Genomic DNA, 9,126 nt, shown 5'->3' on the forward strand with positions numbered 1-9,126 from the left:
TGGGAAAAGGGGAAGTACAATGGGATCTGGGGGTCCTTGTTCATCAGTCAATGAAAGTAAGCATGCAGGTACAGCAGGCAGTGAAGAAAGTGAATGGCATGTCGGCCTTCATAACAAGAGGAGTTGAGTATAGGAGCAAAGAGGTCCTCCTGCAGTTGTACAGGGCCCTAGTGAGACCACACCTGGAGTATTGCGTGCAGTTTTGGTCTCCAAATTTGAGGAAGGACATTCTTGCTATTGAGGGAGTGCAGCGTAGGTTCACAAGGTTAATTCCCGGGATGGCGGGACTGTCATATGTTGACTGATTGGAGCGGCTGGGCTTGTACACTCCGGAATTTAGAAAGATGAGAGGGGATCTTATTGAAACATATAAGATTATTAAGGGTTTGGACACGCTAGAGGCAGGAAACATGTTCCCGATGTTGGGGGGAGTCCAGAACCAGGGGCCACACAGTTTAAGAATAAGGGGTAAGCCATTTAGAATGGAGACGAGGAAACACTTTTTCACACAGAGTGGTGAGTCTAAGGAATTCTCTGCCTCAGAGGGCGGTGGAGGCCGGTTCTCTGGATGCTTTCAAGAGAGAGCTAGATAGGGCTCATAAAATAGCGGAGTCAGGGGATATGGGGAGAATGCACCAAAGGCCACTCTCCCTATCACCCCCTCTCTCCCCTCTCCCTCCTTCTCTCTCTCTCTCCCCTCTCTCTCTCTCTCTCTCCCTCCTCTTCCACTCTCTCCATCACTCACTCTCTCTCCCCCTCCACTCCCCCTTCATTCTCTTTCCCTCTCTCCCCCTCTCTCCCCTCTTCCTCTCTCCGTCTCCACTCCCACCCTAACACTAACACTATCCTACACACACTAGGGACAATTTACTCACTCTCTGTAACTCCTGCACTCTCTCCCCTCTCTCCCCTCTGTCCACTCTGCCTATCACCCCCTTTCTCCCCTCTCCCTCCCCCCTCCCTCTCTCCCTCTCTCTCTCTCTCTCCCCCTCTCTCTCTCCCTCTCTCTCTCTCTCTCTCTCTCTCTCTCCCTCTCTCTCTCCCTCTCTATCCCCCACCCTCTCTCTCTCTCTCTCTGTCCAGGAGAGAGAGAGAGAGAGAGAGAGAGAGAGAGAGAGAGTGAGTGAGAGGGAGAGAGAGCGAGAGAGAGAGAGAGCGGGAGGGAGGGAGAGAGGGGGAGAGTGGAGGGGTGACAGAGAGGGAGAGAGAGAGAGAGTGAGTGAGTGAGTGGAGAGGGGGAGAGGGAAGGGAGAGAGGGGGAGAGAGGGGGAGAGTGGAGGGGTGACAGAGAGGGAGAGAGAGAGTGAGTGAGTGGAGAGGGGGAGAGAGGGGAGAGGGGGGAGAGAGGGGGAGAGTGGAGAGAGAGTGAAAGAGAGAGGGAGAGAGAGAGTGAGTGAGTGGAGAGAGGGAGAGGGAAGGGAGAGAGGGGAGAGAGGGGGGGAGATGGACTGTAGCGTACACTGGGGAAGTGAGGTGAGGGGGGATGAGAGGCCCCTCATTGTGTCTCTGCTGACCGTATCCCGGTGGATATCAGCCCGGGGGGGCGCGCGACCACCCTGGCTGACAGCTTCTTTGTGTATTCCATGATTGATGATGAGAGCGTGTCCTGGGTGCGATCATTGTACCTGCTCCCCCCCCCCCCCCCCCCCCCCCCCCAGACCCCGACCCCCCCCCCCTCTCTCTGCCGTTCCTGATCTTATCTGTGGAGCCAGCACACCTTGCTGCCATGGACTACAGAGGTTGCCCCTCTCTGGGCGTGAGGTGGTGGTCCGACACCGCTGGGCTATGACTACTCTGCCCCCCCCCCCCCCCCCCTCCCCTCCCCCCCCCTCCCCATCCACCGGCCCTCCAGCCCCACCTGTTGCTTTGTGAATGTAACACTATTCCCTTATCTCTGAAGGTGAGTGGAGATAGGAAGCATCTCGTTCCACAAGCTGGACGGGCTGAGCCATTTGTCAACGTTCCCTCCTCTGCTGCAATCTCCCATCTTCAATTACCAGCGCCCTATCTTGTCCATCGGCAGTCAATCAATCATCATTAGATCCGCCCGCCTAGAAGGGTCTCGACCCGAAACGGTCGCCTGTTCCTTCCCTCCGGAGATGCTGCCTGCCCCGCAAAGTTACTCCAGCATTCTGTGTCCATCGTAAGATTTACGCTCCTCAGTTCCGCTCAGGCCCAGATCCCAACCCGGCTGCTCGTCACACAAGTGTGAAAATGCACGCACACACACCTCCAGATTCAGGGACAGTTTCTTCCCGGCTGTTATCAGGCAACTGAACCATCCTACCACAACCAGCGAGCAGTGCTGAACTACTATCTACCTCATTGGTGACCCTCGGACTATCCTTGATCGGACTTGAAACATATAAGATTATTAAGGGCTTGGACACGCTAGAGGCAGGAAACATGTTCCCGATGTTGGGGGGAGTCCAGAACCAGGGGCCACACACAGTTTAAGAATAAGGAGTGAGCCATTTAGAACGGAGACGAGGAAACACTTTTTCTCACAGCGAGATGTGAGTCTGTGGAATTCTCTGCCTCAGAGGGCGGTGGAGGCCGGTTCTCTGGATGCTTTCAAGAGAGAGCTAGATAGGACTCTTAAAGATAGCGGAGTCAGGGGATATGGGGAGAAGGCAGGAACGGGGTACTGATTGGGGATGATCAGCCATGATCATATTGAATGGCAGTGCTGGCTTGAAGGGCCGAATGGCCTCCTCCTGCACCTATTTCCTATGTTCTTGCTATTTAGGGAAACATAGAAACATAGAAAATAGGTGGATGGCTGATTGACCAAAATCAGTACCCTGTCCCTGCTTTCTCCACATATCCTCTGATTCCCCTGATCCCCTAGGAGCTAATTCTAACTCTCTCTTGAAAACATCCAGTGAATTGGCCTCCATTGGGCAGGCGATTTATGGAGAGCTGGCAGGAACTGCTTTCCCTGGATTGTCATTTCAATAAAATTATAAAAAGACTGGACAAGCTAGATGCAGGAAAAATCTTTCCCAAGGTAGACAAAAGTGCTGGAGAAACTCAGTGGGTGCAGCAGCATCTATGGAGCGAAGGAAATAGGCAAAGTTTCGCGCCAAAACCCTTCTTCAGACTCAGACTTCTTAAACAAAATGTTTCCCAATATTGGGGTAGTCCAGAACCAAGGGCCACAGATTTGGGGTAGGGCATTTAGAACTGAGATGAGGAAAAACTTTTTCACTCACAGAGAGTTGTGAATCTGTGGAATTCTCTGCCTCAGGAGGCAGTGTTGGCCGATTCACTGGATGCTGTCAAAATAGTTAGATAGAGCTCTTAGGGCTATTGGAATGTGGGGCGAAGGCAGGAGCGGGCTGGATTTAAATATCCGCGGGGCTGGGCTGCATTCTTGGGCAGAGGAAACTTTATTGGTCTGATAGAGAAACAATAAATGAAAGATGTGCAAAAAAGTAACAATGACAGGTCATTGTTGGGTGTGAGCGAGGTGAAAACCAGTTGTAGACAATGAGACTCAACACGACGACTTTGTAGCTACCTGTAGTACAGTGTAGAGGGTGGGGGAGAGATGGAGAGAGAGGGGACACAAGGGTTTCTTGAAGTTAGAGAAGTCAATGTTCATACCGCTGGGGTGTGAGCAGCACACAAGCAGAATACATAGAAACATAGAAACATAGAAATTAGGTGCAGGAGTAGGCCATTCGGCCCTTCGAGCCTGCACCGCCATTCAATATGATCATGGCTGATCATCCAACTCAGTATCCCGTACCTGCCTTCTCTCCATACCCTCTTGATCCCTTTAACCACAAGGGCCACATCTAACTCCCTCTTAAATATAGCCAATGAACTGGCCTCAACTACCCTCTGTGGCAGAGAGTTCCACAGATTCACCACTCTCTGTGTGAAAAAAGATCTTCTCATCTCGGTTTTAAAGGATTTCCCCATTATCCTTAAGCTGTGACCCCTTGTCCTGGACTTCCCCAACATCGGGAACAATCTTCCTGCATCCAGCCTGTCCAACCCCTTAAGAATTTTGTAAGTTTCTATAAGATCCCCTCTCAATCTCCTAAATTCTAGAGAGTATAAACCAAGTCTGTTCCAGTCTTTCTTCATAAGACAGTCCTGACATCCCAGGAATCAGTCTGGTGAACCGTCTCTGCACTCCCTCTATGGCAATAATGTCCTTCCTCAGATTTGGAGACCAAAACTGTACGCAATGCAAGGTGGTGTTCCTCCAATTTGCACTGGGCTTCACTCTGACAGTGGAGGAGGCTCTGGATAGAAAGGTCAGTGTGGGGAATGGGAGGGGGAGTTGGAGTGTTTGGCAACTGGTAGGCCCAGGCCCCAAATTCTATACTCAATACTCTGACCGATGACGGCTAACGTGCCAAAAGGCTTTTTGACCACCATATCTTGGTGATTTTTTTTTCTCCTCACCTTCAGGGGAGGGGGAGGGGGGGGGGGGGGGGGGGGGGGGGGGGGGGGGAATCGGAGGACCGTATTGTGGTGTGTGGGGAACAACTCCAGGCCGAGGGTCACTCGAGGCTTGGTTGCTTTGCCCGCACATTAAGGCCTCTTTGAGGTTGAAAGCAATTCACCTGTAGCCTGAGTACATCACCTGGTGCTGTCATCACCCTGTGTGATGTGGGCTGTGTGAAGCAGATCCCAGAACCCCCCCACACACACACACACACACCTCACCTTTCAGCACAGGTATCAGTGCAGGGCCTGCAACAAAACAGCTGGGCCTGGCTGGCTGCAACTCTACACCATTCTCCTGTGAGTTATTCGCGCCAGAGATTTTAGGGCCTACTCACTACAGGCTGATGTCTACAGACATTGGTTTAGTTTAAGATAGACACTAAAGTTTTGCTTGTTATTTGGTTTTCGGATATACAGCGCGGCAACAGGCCCTTCGGCCTGCCGAGTCCGTGCCGACCAGCGACCCCCCCCTTAAGGGCCTGTCCCACTTGCACGACCTAATTCACGACCTCTGCCGAGTTTGCCCTTGACTCAAACTCGCAGCATGGTCGGCACGAGGTCGTAGGTAGGCCGTAGCGGGCCGTGAAGCTGGTCGTAGGTACTCGTGGCATCAAGTAGGTCGGGGCGTTTTTTCTAGCCTGTCGAAAAATGTCCACGAGTAAAAAAGGTCTTGAATTAGGTGGTGAAAGTGGGACAGAGGCTTAACACGAGCACACATTACATACTGGTGATTATTGGGGATCTGAAGAAGGGTCTCGACCCGAAACTTCGCCTACTCCTTTCCTCCATAGATGCTGCCTCATCCCCGCTGAGTTTCTCCAGCATTTTTGGTCCACATACTGGGGATTAGTTTAGTTTAGAGATACAGTGCGGAAACAGGCCCTATCGCACCGACCAGCGATCCCTGCACACGAACATTATCCTACACACACACACACACATACACACACACACACACGCACACACGCACGCACACACACACGCACGCACGCACACACACACACACGAACACACACGCACACACACACACACACACACACACACACACACACACACACGCACGCACACACACACACACACGAACACACACGCACACACACACACACACACTGGGGACAATTTACATTTATACTGAAGCCAATTCATCTACAGACTCGCACGTCTTTGGAGCGTGGGAGCAAACCGGAGCACCCGGAGAAAACCCACGCAGGTCACGGGGTGAACGTACAAACTACGTACAGACAGCACCCGAGGTCAGGATCGAACCCGGGTCTCTGGCACAGCAAGTGCTGTAAGGCAGCAACTCTGCCGCTGCAGTTAGACGACACACTATGGACAACTTACAATCTTTACCGAAGCCAATTAGCCTACAAACTTGTGCAGTAAGGAACTGCAGATGTTGGTTTAAACCAAAGGCAGACACAAAGAGCTGGAGTAATTCAGCGGGTCAGGCAGCATCTCTGGAGAACATGGATAGGTGACGTTTCGGATTGAGACCCTTCTTCAGATTTTCTCAACCGATTTTCTCCTCCACAGATGCTGCCTGACCCGCTGAGTTACTCCTGCTCTTTGGGTCTGCCTTCAACCCACAAACCTGCACGTCTTTGGAGCGTGGGAGGAAACCGGAGCACCCGGAGAAAACCCACGCAGGTCACGGGGAGAACTCCGTACAGACAGCACCCGCAGTCGGGATTGAACCCGGGTCTACCCGCTGCGCCACCGTGCCGCCCACAGTGCCATGCGCCTGGGCACTAACGTAGCAATAACCTAACACTAAATCCTCTTGCAATATGGGCTCAGTCTGAAATCGAAGGTAGACGCAAAAAGCTGGAGTAACTCAGCGGATGAGGCAGCATCTCTGGGGAGAAGGAATATGTCACGTTTCAGGTCGAAGACTTGTGAGTCTGTGGAATTCTCTGCCTCAGAGGGCGGTGGAGGCCGGTTCTCTGGATGCTTTCAAGAGAGAGTTAGATAGGGCTCTTAATGATAGCGGAGTCAGGGGATATGGGGAGAAGGCAGGAACGGGGTACTGATTGGGGATGATCACATTGAGTTTTGGGTTTGAATTTGAGTTCAGTTTATTGTACGAGCTACGAATTTACTGAGCTGAAAGCAAAAGAACAAGGAATGTCACGGCACAGGTGACAATACAGAACTGTTGACCCATTCACTGTCCCCACCACCACAGTTTAAAACCAGTGACCCCATCAGTCCACCGGCTAGCAGGAAGTGACAAACTATGCTCTTATCACACCCTGCCCTTGTGTAAAATTAGCAGCTCGCTCCGATTATCAGAGCAAGGCTCCTTATCACTCAGTAAATCGCAAGTCAAATAGTTGCTACTTGTTTTCACCCCTTGTTTGGACACAGATTGAACCCTGGGCTTCAGCTAATTCCCTTCCATTCCATTCAGGGTCGTGAACAAATCAATGGATTGCTGCCCGTCCATCCAGCTCCGATCAACGCAAATAGTTGCTGAAGGGCTTTTAACTGGCGCTGCATAACCGCTCATTGAAAACCAATATGTGGACAACAGTCTGAAGAAGGGTCTCGACCCGAAACGTCACCCATTCCTTCTCCCCAGAGATGCTGCCTGTCCCGCTGAGTTACTCCAGCATCAGTTCCTTCCTCCAACACGTGGCCACCAATGTGGAGACAAAGAGCCACGGACGCTGGTTAATACACAAAAGGACAGCATGGTGGCGATAGAGTTGTTGTCTTACAGCGCCAGAGTCCTGGGTTCGATCCTGACCTCGGGCGCTGTCTGCACGGAGTTTGCACGTTACTCTCAGAGCCCTGTATGTGGCGACTCTTTGCATACTATGCAAAATAAAGAATCTAACTGTGACAATAGACAATAGGTGGAGGAGTAGGCCTTTCGGCCCTTCGAGCCAGCACCGCCATTCAATGTGATCATGGCTGATCATCCCCAATCAGTATCCCGTTCCTGCCTTCTCCCTATATCCCCTGACTCCGCTATCTTTAACAGCCCTATCTAGCTCTCTCTTGAAAGTATCCAGAGAACCGGCCTCCACCGCCCTCTGAGGCAGAGAATTCCACAGACTCACAACTCCACAGAGGCAGAGAATTCCACAGACTCACAACTCTCTGTGAGAAAAAGTGTTTCCTTGTCTCCGTTCTAAATGGCTTACTCCTTATTCTTAAACTGTGTGACCCCTGGTTCTGGACTCCCCCAACACCAGGAACATGTTTCCCGCCTCTAGCGTGTCCAAACCCTTAATAATCTTACATGTTTCAATGAGATCCCCTCTCATCCTTCTCAACTATAGAGTATACAAGCCCAGCCGCTCCATTCTCTCAGCGTATATGACAGTCCCGCCATCCCGGTAATTAACCTTGTAAACCTACGCTGCGCTCCCTCAATAGCAAGAACGTCCTTCCTCAAATTAGGGGACCAATACTCCAGGTGTGGGTCTCACTAGGGCCCTGTACAACTGCAGAAGGGCCTCTTTGCTCCTATACTCAACTCCTCTTGTTATGAAGGCCAACATGCCATTCACTTTCTTCACTGCCTTCTGATCTCCCACATCGACTGGATTGGACCATCCCTGCCACCGAACCCGCTGCATCTGCCACAACCTAACAAATCTCCAAAGGCATTTTATTTCACTGCCCTACTAATTGCCTGTGAACGGCGGGGGGCCACACTCGAAGGGCCTGTCCCCGTTCTGCATCTCTGCAGTCGGAAATCTAAAGAGGGTAATATGTTGTATGCTGCCTGCATAATCCGATAAGTAAAAAAAAAAAGTCATTTATCAGGAACAAGATATATAAACTGCAGCAATGCAAATAAGCAATAGAGACCTTCTACTGAAAGAAGGCAAACATGGAAATAATGGCAACCTTCAGCAAGATTGGATATTCCAGCCCATATTAAACCAACAAACTGCTACTCTGAATGAAGCCATTATCTTCGCCATTGCCCTGTTGTTGCCAACTGCTTTTTGTATTCCTCCCCTCACGTGCATTAATAATGGCCGATCTTAAAGGGGAAGGCAGATCCTCCGGCAGTTTAGTTTCTTCTTCTTCTTGCCTATGGGCGTGCACAGCCTAAAGTTGGTGGACAACTTGTTCCATTTGCTCTTATTGGATTGTGCACCGCAGGTTGATTGCATTTGTCGAAACAGGTGAAGGTTGCAATCTCCCACCCCGCAGTTTCGTTTGGTTTAGAGGGATACAGCGCGGAAAAACAGGCCCTTCGGCCCGCCGAGTCCGTGCCGACCAGCGATCCCCCCGATCCTCTTTAAGGGCCTGTCCCACTTTCACGACCTAATTCACCGCGACCTCTGCCGAGTTTGCCCTTGACTCATACTCGCTGCATGGTCGTCACGAGGTCGAAGGAGGTCGCAGGTTGGTCGTAGCAGCGTGTGATGCTAGTCGTAGGTACTCGTGGCATCGAGTAGGTCGGGGCGTTTGTCAATCCTGATGAAAAATATCCACGAGTTAAAAAGGTTGTGAATTAGGTGGTGAAAGTGGGACAGGGGTTTACATAGAAACATAGAAAATAGATGGTGCAGGAGTAGAGGCCATTCGGCCCTTCGAGCCTGCACCATTCGCCATTCAATAGGATCATGGCTGATCATCCAACTCAGTATCCCGTACCTGCCTTCTCTCCATACCCTCTGATCCCTTTAGCCA

This window comes from Leucoraja erinacea, chromosome 25, assembly GCF_028641065.1.
Source record: "Leucoraja erinacea ecotype New England chromosome 25, Leri_hhj_1, whole genome shotgun sequence".
Classification (NCBI taxonomy): Eukaryota; Metazoa; Chordata; class Chondrichthyes; order Rajiformes; family Rajidae; genus Leucoraja; species Leucoraja erinaceus.